The 18,841-nt window shown below is 38.1% G+C and overlaps 1 long non-coding RNA gene across 1 annotated transcript; it reads left to right on the top strand.

Annotated features, from left to right (window-relative positions):
- The first annotated feature begins 4,844 nt into the window (after window positions 1–4,844).
- Window positions 4,845–7,107, top strand: LOC122197789 (uncharacterized). Its single transcript, XR_006191467.2, has 3 exons — window positions 4,845–5,276; window positions 6,321–6,546; window positions 6,646–7,107. It is a non-coding gene; the product is annotated as an uncharacterized LOC122197789 (long non-coding RNA).
- Window positions 7,108–18,841: the final 11,734 nt, after the last annotated feature.

Genomic DNA, 18,841 nt, shown 5'->3' with positions numbered 1-18,841 from the left:
CATCCACTCATGTTTCCGCATCATGATGATTTTAGGATTTTCCTCTGATAATTGTTTTCTTATAAAAGTAATTTTGAATATTTGGATAATCAGATATTGAATGTTGACTAAAATGTAATTAATGTTTTGGTTGAACTAAAAATGAAATTTTTACCTCATAATTTTGGGATGTTACAAGTTGGTATCAGGGCCTTGGTTTAAGGGATTTGGGCACAATCTCGAGTTTGAATGAACTTAAACTTAGAAATTGGTAATTTTTCTAAGTAAACGATTTTTAATAAACTAAAGATTTTTGTAAAATGAAAAAATATCTAAAAGGTTTTTAAAAAGACAAAGGGGTGTAATGCGTGCAATCGGTTGACCTCAAGTAAGTGATTCCCATAATACACATACATATTTGTAATGATTATATGTTATGAGAACTGTGTGTTATGATGAGGCTAGGGATATTTTCAGGAATTGCATGATAGATTGGCCCGATATGTGATGCCTTGTAGCCTAGGAAGCATTAGATGCTATGCTAGGTTGGGAGTATGTATTGGTATCAGTAATTGCTAAGTGTATGCTTTAAAACTTTTATACGGATAGGATTATATAGCCCTAGAATGATTGATTTGGCCTTATTTCCCGTTCCTCATTTGGTTGTGGTCCTAGGCTGGAGTCTGTTATTCGATAGTCTATTTGATCATGTATTGTGTATAATTTGCATGCATAAGGCAACTATTTGAGAGTGGAAGTTCTTAGCATGAGTTGTAGTATGTGAGCTTGAATGTTCTTTGGTTATTCTATGGATTGGAGTGCTATTGCATGAATGTTTCTTGCTTTGTGCTTTGTGGAACTCTTAAGTGATGTGAGTTAGCCATTAAATGAGTATGTTAAGTCACATGTGACATAGGTAGAATAATCTCGGAGTGGTGGATTTCAACCTACTGCGTAGCTCTTGTTAGAGTCTAACCATTATAAGGATGAGTCTTTTACTCGAAGGATTATCTGAGCTTTGATGCATGTGCTTGTATTCATGAGGTAGTTAACTAACATTATGGGGAGTTCTTCAGCAATTGATGGCAGGGTGAGGTCGGAAGCCTAGGAAAGCTTAGGATATGCTTCAGTTGGTTTTGTTGTGTTGTTTAGTGAGCGCTTGGAGTTTTAGTTTGAGAAGGTGACTTAGAGGATTTGGGATGATTATTTAGGAATGTATGGATAGGTGTGGAAGGTAGTATTGGGCCCGTACTACTGAATGCACAGGATCCATACTCAAATCGGGGAGAGTCTTGGAGAATGTAAGAAGCCTGTGGGGAGTGGATTATTGGGTATGTTCGGAATATTGGTATGATTTTTTTGTCTCGGTGTGGCGATGAGCACACTAGGAGGAGATTCAGGTTATGGGTCAAGCTCATTTGCAGGTACTGAGCCTATTGATGAGCAGATGCGGGATTTCATCTCGTCGGAGACTACCCACAGTATTTTGGAGCAGAATCATGTGATCTTTGGTACTGTCAAGGAGGGGATTTTGGATATTTTTATGAGCATTTGGACGCATTCTGCGGCGAGGTTATGTCTATTGTTGGAGCTCGCACTCTTTCTTCCCGTGAGTTCCGTACTTGTGGAGCTCCCACGTTCTTTGGGGAGAAGGACCACATTGCCATTATGAGATGGTTAGCAGATATAGATAATGTGTTTCAGATAAGTTTACGTCGCGAGGGGTTGAAGGTCAGATTTTCCTCCTACCTTCTAAAGGACAGAGCCCGAGATTGGTTGGAGGAGGCAGACTTCGCTTTGGGAGGCGAAGACCTGGAAACGATGACTTGGGATGAGTTTGTGACCCGGTCTAGAGTCTACTTTGCACAACATATTGAGGTGCAGTAGTTGGCAAGGGAGTTTCAATACCTTTTCCAGATGACTGAGACAATGGAAGATATCACTTCCATGTTCTGGGAAAGAGCTTTGTTGGTTCCGCAGTATGCATCGGACGAGGAGATGAAGAAGGTAAGGTATCATGACATGTTGAGAGATGTCATCAGGGAGTTTATGAGTTTATCATGGTGTGAGACCCTGAATGATATGATTGCTATAGCCCGAGAGCGTGAGATTGATTTGGAGCATCTCAGGAAAAGGAAGCCAGAGCATACTCAATTTTCAGTGGACCAGGTGATGAGGCGCAAGACTCACTATTCTCATTTGGAAGGCCATTAGGGTCGGGGCCGGTGTGCCAAGTGTGGGAGAACTCATGAGGGAGGATGTCGGGAGACAGGCCAAGGATGTTTCAGTCGTGGTCAGATGGGTTATTTTAGTCGGGATTGCCCGCGTGGGTCGGATCTGATGTGCTTTCACTGTAATCAGGTGGGCCACAAGAAGGTCGATTGTCCGATGTTGAGCGGCGGAATAGTGAGTGCACCTTCTCCCGTTACTTTGAGGATCATTCATGGTTGCCCGGGTATGGCAGGAGCTCCAGCAGCGAGGAGTCGGGCATTGCAGTGTCAGTCAGGGGAGGCCATGGTTTCATCAGGTGTTTTTGCGGGTATGTAATCTTATGCTTTCTTCATGATTATTATCAGTATTTATATTGATTTGGACTATTTTATAGGTTTGGGTAAGCCTTATAGTTGGTTTAGTTCTCTGTTATTGCTTGGGTTATATCATCAAGAATTGTTATATTCCATTTTGCATGCCAAGAGTCATTAGTGGTTCGTATCTTGCTGAGCGAGCTTCAGTTTGTTTGGTTGTTGTTCTGGTTCCTTGACAGGGTCAATTCATGGGTATCATTTGGAAGGTCTATGGTTGGATTAGCTGGTTAGTTCTCTAATGAACTTAAAGTTCAGTCATGTTCGCATTTGATCTGGTAGGATCGATAGTCGTCTATGGAAGAACCATTGGGTTCACCCACTACCTTTGCTATGGAAAGAATGGTAGCAAGAAGATGAAGGTGGCAACCGCATGAGTTTGTTTGGTCATTCGAATTGCAAGGGGAATTCTATTATCACAAGGGTTGAAGATGGTTAGAATTTAGAGATTTTTTTGAGGATGGGAAGTATGAGTGGAGGTTCGCCAGAGTCAGAGCAAGGGTTATGGACTTTGTCACCAGCATAAAGGACTTAAGGATTTGGTGTTGTATAATGGGAATCAATTGGGGTTATCGGGCTTGTTGAGATTTCGGGGAGTATTCATCTAGATTTCAGGAGTTGTGCAATCATCGGGATTAGATAGTAATGGAATGCTAGTTCTTGGTAATCTTAAGTCGTCTACAGTTCGAGTTATAAGCATGTAATATGGGCAGGGAATCCATCAAATTCTATGGGTTGGAAGACCTTCGACGAATCTAAGTGTAGGAGAATCGTTCAGATTTTCCGATCTGAATCAGGTATGAAACTAGGGTGAGTTTCGCATCCCGATCATGAGGGAAGATGACTCAAATGGTCGTCTGGATTGAAGATGGTGTAAGTTGGGAGTTCAGAAAACTCCAAACAGCTGGTTGACATCTTTTTTGAGATGGATAGAAGGCATGAGGATGGATCCAAGTTGAGGGTTGTGTTAGAGCCTCGCTGCCTATTCTTGTTTGATGAAGGCTTTAGGGTTCGAAGCATGACCTGAACACCTGATAGGGATTCAGTCGTGTTAGGTTTATTAGTGTTGTGTCAAATATGTCTTATATAGGTTTATTTATTCCGAGATGGGCTTGTCCATTCTCCTTTTGGTTTTTCAAATCTTAGCCTATATATATGCATGTATATAACATTAGGGTTAATGCTTTTTAGTCTTTAGCAAACCTAACAACCGTTTGTACACTCTTACAGAGAATTTCTTGAGAACTCTTCTAGAGTTGTTTAATCAAAGCATTCAGCACACGTTTGATCTTCATTGTTCTTGTCTTTAATTCATTCCATTATTATAGAATCTATCAATCTTATTTATTGTTCCTACAAGTCGGATGCGGGTGCGACTCAAGATGATTGTGCTCGATATGGTAGAGGTGTGGTAAGACCATGAGTTTTGACCATGGTAGGATAGACGTGGCGTAAGACAGCGAGGTGGTCGTAGCATTCACTGGATCGATGGATAGTATGGAAGTGTTGTAAGTCTATGATGGGATCGTAGCACTCATCAGATTGAGGTAGACCATCGTTGGGGTGGTCGTAAGTATAAAGGAGGATAAGCTCGTGCCTTAGGAAAGGCGGACATCGGGGTCAGAGAGCATCTCTCTCTGTTATGGGAGGAGGACCATTAGGGTCCGAGGCAAGGTTGGGCCTGTGTAGCTCTCAATAAGGTGAGACTTGTGGGCGTGGCCCATTCGTTGGTATAGACTGGGTGAGACCCGTGTGCGAGGCCCGTATGATTATAGAAATGCATGAGAGATTTGGTAGGGACCGGTTATAACACTCTATTTCGCTTAAATTTTCTTTAGTGGAATAATCATATATAATTGGAGGAATCATTAAGGTTTTAATTTAAAAAGGCTTTATTTTAGATTGTTTCATTCTAATAGTCAAGTTGTTATTTAAATAAAATACGTAAGGAATAATAATAATAATAATAATAATAATAATAATAATAATAATAATAATATATATATAGTTGTATTTACCTTATATAAAAAATGAAAAGGGGTTGTTGGTGCATTTTAGAAACTTATTTTTAGTAGAAGCTAAAGATAGGGGGTATTTTCGTGTAAGGCTAGAAGTGAGGGGGGCTTTTATGATAATTTTGTTTTAAAATTTGGTGTCCTGCCCCCAACCTCCCGACACAGCGTAAAGGAGCACCCTCCCTCATTTTGTTTGAAACTGCAACTTCTATATAAGCGAACCCAGTCTCCCTTTATCCCTTGAACAAAACCAAACCCTAGCAGCAAACGTTTTTGGGTGTGAGTGTGTGTTTGTATGCGGCTGTAGTCTGTAGAGGAATCGAGGGTATGAGAAGGACTCCATGGATACCTTATAAGCAAAGCTTGATCGGGGATTCTATCAGTGAAGAAGATCAAACTAGAAGAGTTGCAATCACCACCTTTGGCTCCGACCTTGGGGGAGCTATTCAGCGAAGCTAGGTTCTGCCGTTTCACGTTAACAACTTGTATCCGATAAACAAAGTTAGTAGTGTGATTTGCGGTAAGATTTACAGTGGTGTTGAAGGTATTCAGAAATGATAATGAGATGGTCATGGGATATCATCTGATTGTGCAATTGAGCGAGTCCTCATTTTCGGAGTTGAAAGTGTCGTTGGTGAAGGAGGCTTGGCCGGAGAAAAAGGTGCCATCGGCCACTGTGGCGTTATAAGATGCAAAAAATGTAAGTGCCCTTTGACTTTTTGACATTCATTTTCTCAGTTGGGCTTTTGGGTTATGCAGCTTGTGGGCTTTGGTTAATTAACCTAAATGAAAAGGCAGTCCATGCAAACGACCCACCTGATTTTATTTTTGGGTCTCTTAAATTGATTAATCATTAGTGGATCATTTTAAGTATTAGGCTTCAAATTTGGTCAATTGAATTAAAATGCAAGTTAATCTGTTAATGTTAAGGCAAGTACCTGGACTAATAAATTTGACATATGTTTAATTAAGATTCCTCTTGGGTAGTAAATAATAATGTTACGGATTATATGACAATTTTACCAATATGAACTAAATGGATTAAATGCATTGTGTGGTTTAAGGCCTTAATTATATGATATCATTTAGGTAATATTAGAATAACACATATACATAATTTATTTGACAAGATGGTATTTTATATACGGAAGGTCACATTTTAAGTATAATGCTTTAACTTGAATGACTTCAGGAGTGATCAGAAGGTCACATTTTAAGTATAATGCTTTAACTTGAATGACTTCAGGAGTGATCAGAAGGTCACATTTTAAGTATAATGCTTTAACTTGAATGACTTCAGGAGTGATCGTTACTCACATAATAATAAAAGTAAATAAAAAGTATATTAAAGGATATTAATAAGCAATACTTGGAATGTATGCTAAATAAAGATTATTAGTATGCTTATAGGTGTGAAGAGAGCTGGGAATCCATCTTAGTCACTTCCATGGTTCTATTTTTTGTTTGCTGCTTAAGGTGAGTTGTCCTCACTATACCAACAAGGTCGAAGGCACCAATGTCAGCCCTTCTTTTTGGATTGTTATCCTGGTTATTGCATGATGATATGCTTAGTGACATGTTAGGTCTGTATCATTGTATATAGGATGATGTTATGTTAGTGACATGTTATGTCAGTATCCTGGTATATAAGATGATGCTATGATTAGTAATCTGTTAGATCGGTATGACTGTTTGTATATGCTAGCATTTGATATTTCTGTGTTGATTGTGTGATTGGGGGTAGGTTGAGGCGGTATCTGCTTTGTGCTCTACGCCAACATACTCAAGGTGGCCTAGATAGACTGTAGACCCAGTAAGGGCGTACTAGTCAGGCCGAAGGCCCGACGAACGGTCCGGATATGTTGAAGACCCTGCGAGGCAATCCAGACGTGTCGATGGCTCGGAGAGCGGTCCAGATAGGCTGATGGCCCTGTGAGACGGTCCAGTCAGGCTGATGGCTCAATCTACATGTTGTTTGTTTGTTGTGATATTGATCTAGTTTTGTATGGCGTTGGTATTTTCGGGGAACTCATTAAGCTTCGAGCTTACAGTTGTTGAATTTGTTTCAGGTACTTCGGATTATCGTGTGAAGGCAAAGGCATGATCGTGCACCTCGTCACATTTTATGACTTTGATTTCTAGAATTCTCTGATATGAAACTATTTTGAAAACATTTTGTAATAACTCGTGGTTTTTGGATGTTTGAAAAGGTTTAAAATTTGCATGAATTTTATGGATATTACAAGTTGGTATCAGAGCCTTGGTTTGAGTGAATTGCAGGAACACTCGTGTGAATTCAGTATCAAACTAAGGACAAGATTTTCAAAATGATTTTTTAAATAGTTTTCAAAATAATAAAGGAGGATACGATGTGTACGATCAGCCAGAGCCAATAAGTAGACCCCAAAATACCATACGGTTATTTGATATTGGGATATGTTAGAACAACATGTTAGTGATAGGCTAAGGATCTTCAGGAATTGCATGATAGAATTGCATGATTATATGATGTCTGATAGCCTAGGGTTTTCCTTATATGAAATTGATATCATTACTGTAGTTCCTTAGTGTACGCATCACGGTTATATATAACTAAGATCTTATAGCTTGAGAATGTTTGGTTTGGCCTTATTTTCTGTTCTTGTCTGATGCACGGCTTAGGGTAAGATCATATATTCGAATGTTTATAGGGTACAGCGTTATGTATGGCGAGCATACACGAGTGCCGCAGGGTCGGTAGAAGTTTGATGGATGAGTCGTATGGGGGTAAGTCGGCCAGCAGCGTTATTAGACGAGGTAGCGGTGGATTCCTTGGTTGAGCATAGTTCATAGCAGGACGACATGAGGAAGGATTAGCCACTCTCGATAGAGTGAGGACATGGCGAAGATGCATGCAAGGTGTTGGAAGCCTAAGATCGAGGATTTCATGGAAGGATATGTCTGATTTTATTGCATCTTAGTGCTAGTCGGCTTCTCTGCTCCAATGTTGCTTGCCTTGTGCTTTGTGGGCCCATGTTGATGCGAGCTAACCATCAAATGAATACATTAAAATTACATGCTATGAGGGTTAAATAATCTTAGGATAAAGCACTTGGACCTATTGCACAACTCTCGCCTGAGTCCAACCGTTGTAGGGTTGGATCCTTTAGTCGAAGGATTATTTAAGCCTGGTTGCATGTAATTGTATTTGTGAAGTGGTTAGTTGGCTTCGGTAGGGGTTATTCAACAGCTGATGGGCAGAGGAGGTGTGGTGAGTCCTAGGATAGCCTAGGGAGTATTTAATGCGGTTGTTTCGCTGTTGAGCATGTTTCAAGAGTCTTTTATGACTAGGACTTAGAGGACCCGAGATGATTCATGAGGAAAGGATGGATAAGTGTGTAAGGTAGATCTTGGGGATTCTAAGGGTTGGTTAGGGAATGTAGCATGGTGGGTACCATCGTTCGCGGCAGTGGTTCTGTTCTTGTCAATCTTTTGGTTGTGGCTGCTCGGACACGAGGATGGTCCTAGTATTTGGTGTGAGCCTAATGGCATTGTCGATTTTGGTTGTTTGGTGCAGACCTAATGAGTTTTAGTTTGAGGTTTCAGGATTTTGCACGAGGTCATCCAATTGATTCGTGGAACTTAAGAAGGAAACGATTTTTATGATCAGCTCGAGGGTTTCGGCCAGAGGACGAGTGATTGGAAGATGGATTGGAATGTCACTATCTATGGAAAAGGTTATCTCCTTCTAGTTTTCCGAGTCTGGGGGAAGGAGTGAGCAGACATGTGACTTTCAGAGTTGAGATGTAAAGCCAACATGGGGCTAGTTGGTTGCATTTTTTTTGCATCAATATGGCAACGTGGGAATGCACAAGAGGATTGTTGTGGTATGGATGCCTTGAGATGAGACCAAGGGTCTGATTCTTGAGATATAGGCAAGTCAGGTGCTAGCTGATGGTTTCAGGCGAATTGGGAGCAACAACTTTTGTTGTCCCTGATGTATTCCGACTATGAGGATAATGCCTTTTATATTTGCGAATGATTCTTGTGATGATCCGAAGATTAGAGGTTTGTAGACGAGGAGTGTGGTAGTCAATTTGTTCAAGATAAGGAGTTAGTGTTTTGAATAAACTCTCAGAATTATTGTTGTGCATCTGCATGGGATCCTTGATATTAGATGCTGCCATGGTTATGGAAGTTCATGATGTCTCCAATTCAGACTCAAAATCTCTTTGGGTTTTCTTGGTCTTTATGTGGAAGATTATCTTACGTTATGTTGTATATTCCAAGGTCCAGGGATGCTTTGTACCTGGTCGAGCCGGTTTGAGATATGGTTTTTTTGTGACGCCAATTGGTGGTACTTCGAACCCTAAGTCGGGGAAAACTAAGTATTCTGCTGGAAGAATCATCGATCTGTTCGAGCTTATGGTTTCAGAATATTGGCTCGCAGGAATTTGCAATTTGGTTATGCAAAACTTGGGTTTAGGATTAGGTCAAGACTGGAGTGTAGAGCAAGTTGTCATCGGATGTATGTGTTCAGTAATGCAAAGAGTCGTCTTCACAGTAAAAAGTTGTTGGCCAAGGAATTCGATGTAGTCAGTGGTTCCTTCGAAGAAGTTGAGGAATAGATTAAGAGGCATTTTGGTCGCTCAGGTTGGGTATCGAGTGTTGAATGATTTGTCAGCTTGTTGTATACATTGATATCTATAGCCTATGATGGGTAGTTGCGAATCGGTTAATTGGTTTCAGAGTTGGTATGTTGAGTCCCTCATGGACTTTGTATAGTAGTGTATTGGACCAATTGTAACGTCTCAAAAATCCAGGGTAAAAATTTTATTTTTATTATAGTCAAAACACAAAGATCTTCTAAATCCAGACATTCCAAAAATATGATTAATTAAAAACATTTATCAGAGTTCATCCCAAAATCACATATTGCGGAAACATAGGTGTGTGCGCTGTGATCAAGTCGGGTCCTTCTTTTCCAAACCAATGATACCTGAAACCATAAACAAAAATGTTAGCACCGAGCTTAGTGAGTTCCCCAAAGCAGACCCCACACAATCCAAATAACCACATAATCCATTTTAGCTATATAAGCTACATAAACCATATCAATCACATAAGCCATAAAAGCTACATACAAGGATGCCATGGAAACCCTCCAAGGTCTTACACCGGGTGACATGGGAACCCCAGTATGGTCTTAGCCCACTACTATATAAACCATACATACAACATACAAACATATAAGGATACCCTGGAAACCCTCTAGGGTCTTACTCCGGGTGCCATGGGAACCCCCACATGGTCTTAGCTCAATGCCTCAAGAACCCCCCCCCCCCCCCCCCCCCCCGAGGTCTTGACTAAGGATGCCCTGGAAACTGTCCAGGGTCTTATACCCTAGTGAGTTGGGAACACCCCGCGGTCTTTACATAAGATGCCATGGAAACCTTCCAAGGTTTTACACCTAAGTGTCACGGGAATCCCCCGAGGTCTTCCATGCAGGTATAACAAAGACAACTAGCATATCACATAATACATAATGGACCAGAGTTGGTGCCTTCAACCCATTGCTATGGAGAGCAGACTCACCTCACACTGCCGAAGTCCCATGGATAAAACTCTAGTTGCTGGTTGACAGATTCCCGAACTGTCAACATCTAAACAAAACCCAATTAATAATTGGGTTTCAATACATATCCATAAGTCCATGCTTGCGGTAAAAAGTCTATTTTACCCTTAACCTAACTTGGTCCAAACCAAGGTCCAAACACACACTCTAAAGGCCAAAAAAACAATCAATGAACCAAGGCCCAACATTCCAAATTGGGCCCAAACCTCTACATGGACTTACTTTAAGGCCTAATCATTTATTCTAGTCCAATTGGCATTCCAATGTTCCAATATCTCATAATCATCAAGGCCCAATTATGAACCAATTATGGCATAATTTTCCAAATTGGGCTCAAGCCTTCCTAATGGGCCTTATCCTAAAGCCCAATAATTTCCTTACTCCATAAACATGTTTCCATTTTGCCCATGAAGGCCCACATCAACCCATTCCATGAAATGACCCAACAAGAACCCAAACCCAATTAGGGTTTTTCACATAAAATGACAATTAGGGTTACGTGTTCCTACTTAAGCCGTTAAGGACTTAATCCATTAAGTCCACCACTCCACTAATCCAAACAAATAATGTGGTAGGGCGTAATTCAAAATTCCAAATCCAATGGTCCAAACGCAGGTCCCGACTAATCCAAAACTCACATTTCCAAAATTAGGGTTTTCTAAACCCTAATTAGGGTTTCCAACCTAATTGTGTGCGAATTAGTTAAATGGTTATGTTATTAGGTCAATTAGGGCTCCATTAGGTCAATTAGGGTTAATTAAGTCAAGCACCACCCACTACCACCTCAGGTAGTAGTTGTTAATGGCGGCTCATGGCGGCGGCCACTACCTTGTGGTGGTGGTGATTATAATTCTAGTCCAGAACATGTCCAAGTAACTCAATTAGAAATCCAATCACTCATAAATGTACACCACCACTCATAAATATTTCCTTTGAATAGTTCAAATTACACTCTTATGGACTTTATTAAATTAAGTAAGTGTTTAATTAAAAGAGAGAGTTAATAAATCCATAATCATATGGTTTAAAGTTAATTAAATTATAAGCTTAATTTATTAATAGATTAAACCAACTACTATTTTTAAAAGTGTAAATACACCTTATACTATATAAAATTAAAATTTAATATAATATATATCTATAAGTAAAAAAGTCAGTCTTATCGTTAGTAGGCCTCATTCACGAAGTTGGTCTATAAGGGGTGGTTAAAGAAGCGGCATGTAAAATGACCGCCATTAGGTATCCACTCCTACCTACCACACCCTTGACCAGTGGAGGGTCGTTAGCCGAACGGGTTTGATAAGTCACTTAAATCCTCATTAAAAGTATAATGAAATTCAAAGTAACTAAACACTATATAAATTCCCAATCTTGGTTACTTTAGGAAAAATGTGAATTTGACGTTAACCCATGAAATTGCACATTGCACCTTATTAGTAAGTTAGTAGAGCGTGTGTGGTTAACTAGCGCACTAATGTGGACTAATGAAGGATGGCAATGGGTTTCTTGTAAATTATCATTGATCAATGGAGCGTGTGTAGTTAATTGGCACATTGATTAGGTGATTAATGCCATCGAGAGTACCAAGATAATTTGCATGGTTATTCACACCTTGGTTGTGATCCTCGGTATCCCAGTCAAAAACTTGGAGGGCATAATCGATATTAAACATGCCATTGAAAAGTTCAATGAATCTCAAAAGAATCTAGGATTTTCAACTAATTGAAAACCTAATATTCATTTTCGTTTTTCATGGTGCAAATTGGTAATTCGTCATTACCTACCTTCAAATTTTATGCAATTGGATTACGGCATCCCTCTTCCGAATTGCATAATATTGTGTTGGTTCCTAGCCTTAATATTTCATTTGGGTGTTATATTAAGGTCTTAAATCAATTAACTTGAATTTCTCCCTTGTAGATGTCTAATTCTGACAACTATGGTGTTCCCGAGTCTTTTGAAAAATAGCTTCCCTCACGAGGATGATGTTCCACATTTCGATTATGAAAATGGAAATCATCCATCACTTCCTCCACCTCCTCCAATTATTCTCCCTGAACCACATGTTCGTCGACTTGAAAAGTTCAAGGTCACTCAAACCCTATTGGCAAGCAAACACCAAGATGGAAGGTATGTGTGTGCACACGTCATAGAGATGAAGTCACACATTGATAGGTTGGGAATGTTGGGAGTCGATGTCTCGAGGAAGTTAGATGTTGACTTGGTTCTTCAATCACTTCCTAAGTCATATAGTAAGTTCATTAGAGATTACTATATGACAGACCGCGACATGACCTTTATTAATCTTACCTATTTGCTAATTGTTGTTGAATCAGTAATGATTTGGTGCACTGGTAATGCAAATTTTATTGGAAGATCTACTTCCCAAAGTTCCATGGACATCGACAATGGAAACATTGGAAATCTAGAAAAGTCTTCTCTTCCCAAAGGAAAGGGATCGGACATGGTCAAACCATTAGACCAAATGGTAAAGAGAAAGGCTAAGTCTGAGATTGTCCCGTGTGTCATTCCAAAAGAGTATGTTTGTTACTACTGCTAAGAGAAGGGGCATTGGTTGCGAAGCTACCTTATTTACCTGAAGGATCACAAGGATGGTAAAGCAATGTGTTTGACTCTGCTTCAGGTAAGTCCACTATCTAACTCTATTAAGTTCTTATTCGTAGATTCTTAATACATGATGTGATGAGATCACATTTTGATGTTTTTTAGGATCGAAGAGAAGAAAGGAAGCTTAAAGGAAAAGCATGTTGAGTCTGATCGCGAAGAGATGGATTTCGATCGCATGATTCGATGATCAGAGTTATGAGCTGCTACTTAGGAGTTATGACAGATTGCTTAGAAATATGTAGTAACATAGTTTTCATTTGTAATTGCATTGTAAGGACAAGATTTTCCACAATTTTATAAATAAAGAAAATTTTGATTTTATCTTGTTTTATATTTCCTTGCAATGGCATTTGTGAAAATTGATGTTTCTATGTTTCTATTTTTAGCAATATGGATTTGACTCTTTCGTTTGTGGTAGTGTCAAAAATTTACCAAATAAGGAAAGATTCTCATCACCCAAGTTTCAATTAGATAGAAAATTGGAATCATGCGACTTTTATTGTGTGATGAATGAGAACCTTTGTCTTTGGGAAATTAAGACTAATTCTTTGTTCACATGTATATGTGAGTCAAGTGAAAGACTATGAGATCGGGTACACTTGGTTGTGCACTGGTCAGGTTCACCACAAAGAACGATAAGACTATTCGTCATGATTTACTAAAAGTTTAGTAAATATGGTTATGCTTACAAGATTAAGTGTAATTCTTAATCATTGGAAAAGTTTCAATGTATGGTAGAACGAATAAGAAGAATCAAATTAGGCAGAAAGATAAAAGTTTCTCCAATCTGAAAGGAAAGTAGATGTCACACCCCCAAACCAGAACGACGGAAATGTTCGGGGGCGGAGGATGTCATATTCAGTATCATAACAGTTCATAGAAAGGAAAATACACACTACCATATATATTAAAGTTTCCAAAATTTTTACATAATTGTATTCTTTACATGTTCGAAAGATAAATACATAAACATCCTTCAAAAGAAGTAATTAACGTCAGCACGTTAATCCCCAAAAGTTGATTTCCAAATCTGCTTAGCGGTTCCCTGAGAATACAAGTTATTTCAAAGAAAAAGTGTCAACAATTAAGTTGGTGAGTTCATGAGTAATGTTTTGAGAAAATGTACGCCATTCGAAAGTTCGTGTATGTTTTCCAGAAAACGCAGTATTTCAAATGTAAAGAGTTATGATTCGTTGTGTTGAAAATGAATGTATTAGATCCAGAAAATCCCATATTTTCCCTAATAGTTGAGATATGATTTGTTGTGTTTTCCAAGAAAAACCCTTATTTTCTTATAAAAGTATGAAATGCATATGAATGTTCGTGTTATAAGTTGTAACTAATTGTACCGAGAAAATCCCTTATTTTCCTATTAGTTGTTTGGTTTGTATACAGGAAAAACCCTTATTTTCCTAACATAACTGGCAGTCTCTAAGACCGAAAATCCCAAGCAACCGACGTGCTTAAAAGTTGTGTCATAGTTTTGTATAATAAAGCTATACGAAGATCGCACTGGTTAGATGAAGAATAGTTTTAATAGCTACTCGTTCATAAAATCATAATACCATAATAATTGTATATCCGGTGAGTTTTATAACCATACTAAACATAATATGCCTGTAGCGATGTTCTTCAGGCGTCGTAGCGTTATGACAAACTGTCACCCCAAAGGACGGACTGTAGCTAACAGTCAGGGCGCGGGATCATGACTTCCCGTATAGATCTCTACACATTTGACACGTTCTCCGAACGGGAGACTCTGGTTATAGACAGGACTGGTAGCGATACCTTTTAGCAAAAGATAGTATTTGAAGATGTACACGTCTCACGGATTCTCAACTAAGTCTGTATTAAAGTAGCAGTTTTGAATGCAAAGTTTATTCTTTTTCACAATGTTTGACAAAGCATAAGTCATAAGTTCTTTGAAAGTATAAAGCGGTTTAGCAATGATGGTTACCCTTGATATGATGTATTTGTATGTAAATGTATAAATAAAACATATTTCTATTTATAAAACATATTGTATCCCAAGAGGGTAAAGCTGTGTTGTGAGGTGTTTTGCATGATAATAACTTCATAAGATAGTTAAAACAACAGTATGAAAAGTATATCAAAAGATCGATGTTTCACACGATTTTAGTCGTGTGTTTACTTGTATTCCCCCCCTAAAAGAGTATAAAAAGCATTTAAAAACGTATTTAAAGTGTGTTTGCAGGGGTATGAACTCACTTGAATGTTTGAAGAAAGCAAGAAGAAAACCGGGCAGAGTTTCGTCTCGGGAAATGGATTTTTCTCGGGATTCTCGGGAATCTCGGGAGTAAAATCGACCTTCGGGACTTGAGCAAAATGACCAGGGCTTCGGGGTAGTGCGGGCACAGAAATCGAAGCAATATCGTGAGAGAAATGAGAGAAATGGGGTGAATTTCCCAGAACCCTCGCATCTCTATTTATAGTGGTCTGGGAAGCCTCGGTACGCAGGGCGTACTAGATTACGCGTTGCGTACTCATACGTCATGCATGAGCGCATCCTCGGTCGAAACATCGGAGCGACGTGGATGAACCGGAGCCTAGCATCCGAGTACGCTGGGCGTACGAAAGATCGGACCGCTGACTCGTTCTTCGGATAATACCGGGAGTTTATATTTAAATTTATATTTATTTTAAATAAACTTCTAAAATTCATATCTCCTTCATACGAACTCCATTTTCGACGTTCTTTATATCCACACGAAGGTGAGACTACGATCTACAACTTTCGTTTAGATTCCGTTGGCAAATTATGAAATTATTTTTATTATTTATTTGTAAAATGACGTGATTAAGGAATTTCTTTAAAAATTCATAACTTCTTTATTTGACGTCGCTTTTTGCCAGACTTTTTACTGCTGAAATACCATAGTTGAGACCTTCGATTCTCGTTTAGGTCATTCCGGCCAAAAGTCGCTCGATCTCCGATTCGAGTTTTTAGCTGACTGCTGCTATACCGAACTTGGAAAAATCATAACTTTCATACGATGTCCGATTTGAGCGCTCTTTTTATGTACGTTTGTAGTTTAACGATATCTATGACTTTCATTTAGACACCTAAGGTCAAAAAGTATTTTATTGAAACTTTGCGTTTCTACGTAACTTCGTACTGCCGGTTTTTGTCGGAAAACTTAGAATGGTCATAACTTCTTCGTTATAACTCGGATTTTAGTGTTCTTTATATGCTTGGAAACCTTAAGACGATATCTACTACATAGCGTACTCCAAACAGAGCCTTTGAATACTTCATTTTTCGATGATATTCTAATTACTTTTTCAAAGAGGTTACAAGACTCGAATTTCAAGGACCTGAAATGACGGGTTGTTACAGTAGAGTACTTGAGTATCGTGTTTTATGATCATCTTAGTGATTATGGAACCATATCACAATTGATCCTCTAAGGACATCTTAGTGCATTTGTATGGATAAGAAGAGGAATCGTGAATTGTTGAAATGGTTAAACGAAAAAGATGAGTCATAATTCGTTCCAAAATCGAGTATTAGAGTCATTCTCCATGATTGTGACATGAGAGACATAATCTTAAGTAGGTTTATAACAGATCATGAAATGTGAAAGGTGTCTTGCTCATGCACATTTGAAATTGGTAGTTTTGATGTTTTGCATAAAACAAAGACCAAGTCCAATTGTATGAAGTGTTATTCTTGATAAGAATCTGTACTCCTGGATATTTGTTTGTCAATGAATGTTTCTTGTCAGAGAATCTTATATGTCAAGAGGTCAGTGGGAGTCTAAAAGACCTTGAAAAGTTTCAAGAACAAATCAACAATAAACCTATTGTTCATCGCTAGCACACGACTTGAGGTTGTAACCTATCGTGTTGACATATTCTTATTACTGTGCCCATTCCAGTTAAAGGTTATTATGCATGTGAGTTCTATGAGTTCTCAGTTGTTTGCATAAGGAAATACACCTTGATCAGTAAAAGTTCACTGATCAGTAAGGGTGAGCTACTAAGCAACTTGGAAAACATGGTAGGCCCTTGTGCTGCCAAGTGGCAAGAAATTAAGATTGAACAAGTTCAATCCATATAAGTTTGAATTTGTCAAAGACCTTATCTTATGATAATAGTTGGAAATGACAGATTCGCATGGATAGGAACACATACACCATAAAATCTAAGTGTTATAAGGTTTCTCTTCAATTCATGAAAATGATTGCGAGGAAATGCTTTTACTAAGTAGATTTTAAGGAGATAGCAGTAGTGTTAATTGCGTTCTCAAATTCGATTATGATTACGACATCCCTCTTCATAGTTCGAATTGTGAATAATAGCAAATAGTTTGAACATTCGGAACTTATTGTTGTAAGTTCTGAAATAGTTTAGACACACATATGGGCTTTCTAATAAAAGGTGTATGAGCTTAGATGAAGGCTTATCGAAGCATCTCCTATCAGAAATATGATATTTAGTAAGAAAGTCAATAAAGTATTGATTTTTAGAAGTCCAGCTGATTTTGGATACATGTCAAAGCTAGTGGGAGCATAAATGTTATGCCAGTAACAAAATAATTGTTATGCTAGTAGGAGCATACTTATTATGGTAAGCGTTGCGAGTTAGCAATACTATTTATAGGAAACAAAGTTCTAATTTGCAAAGTTGCAAAGGTTGAAAAGTTGTTTCGCTATAGTAAGGGAGAGGATACTTATACTTTATTTCGAGTCTAAATGTTTAGATTGAAGTATTAATCAAACTTAGTCATGGATATATATGAATACCATGCTAAAATATTTCAACATTGGAAATTCTATATATGGAAATATTATAGCAAAAGACTGGCCAAGTATCACGTCATTATGTAAGACATTATGAATCGTGTCGCATATGCTTCAGATATAGGATTGATTGCATGTGATATAATATTCACGTGTTCTAATTTTACAAATGCATAGAACATTAAGAGGGAAAAGGACTAGAACCGGATATGACTAAAGTGGTTAAACAACTGTAAAGGAAAATCTATGGTTCGCTAAGGATTGGTTGCTTAACGATAGTTGGAAGTATAGTAATGGATGGACCATATTGACGTTATTATGAATAGATAGAATTCTATTAATAATGCATTGTCATATGGCAAATATGGAAATGCTTTCATAATGGGAGTTGGATATTAAGAATCTATGTGTAGGTTAGAAACCTTTATGCAAGATGGATGTTCAAAGGAATATACTTTGAATTTGAGACTTCACTTCCTTGGAATTGTTTTATTATCAATCTCCAGTGGGAAGTTTTGTAATATCGTTGGCAAAGTCTCTGTGACTTCGGTACCTCGACATTACGAAAGATACATTGCATGATAGTTTAGAATCTAACACATTCTTATAGTGGCAAGATTTAGGTATTCTTACACTAAGTAATAAGGATTTGGAATTTTGAAATGAGCATCATTGAAATATTTTCAATTGATCTATTTCACAAAGTAAGGACCATATATAAACATAGTGTGCATGCTTGGAGCATGGGATAACTATTGTTTTAATTCAAGTACTAAGTTGATTAATCAAAACATTATACAATGAATAATGTGTAATCAATATGGGGATTAAATAAAAGGTGTTTTATTATATTCAAAAGTTTTGAGACCATATTGAATTTGATTATTCTTGTGTTTCACTTTGAATGTTTTGACTTCCCGAATAATAAGATTATTCAAACTATCCACAGTCAATCATACTTTGGAAGTAGGTATTGAGGTAAGACTGTCATGAATCCGTCTGTAGAATGTCTAAAGTGTTTAGACATAGCACAAGTTTAATGCAGTGTTCATAAGTACTCCTCTAATAAGATTTGATTTATACATCAAACGATCATAAATCAGACACCCGTAAATTTAGTCTGAAAACAATTCATGTCATGAACTTGATGTAATAAAGCAAATATCGTGTCAATTTCATTGATATAACTTAGTATATAATATTAGGGAAAATTGACCCTACAAAGGGTCTATGTTACATCAATGTATGGCAAAAATTTGA

Source organism: Lactuca sativa, chromosome 4, assembly GCF_002870075.4.
Source record: "Lactuca sativa cultivar Salinas chromosome 4, Lsat_Salinas_v11, whole genome shotgun sequence".
Taxonomy (NCBI): domain Eukaryota; kingdom Viridiplantae; phylum Streptophyta; class Magnoliopsida; order Asterales; family Asteraceae; genus Lactuca; species Lactuca sativa.
The sequence above is the reverse complement of the archived record's forward strand: the minus strand, read 5'-3'. Positions and strand labels throughout refer to the sequence as shown.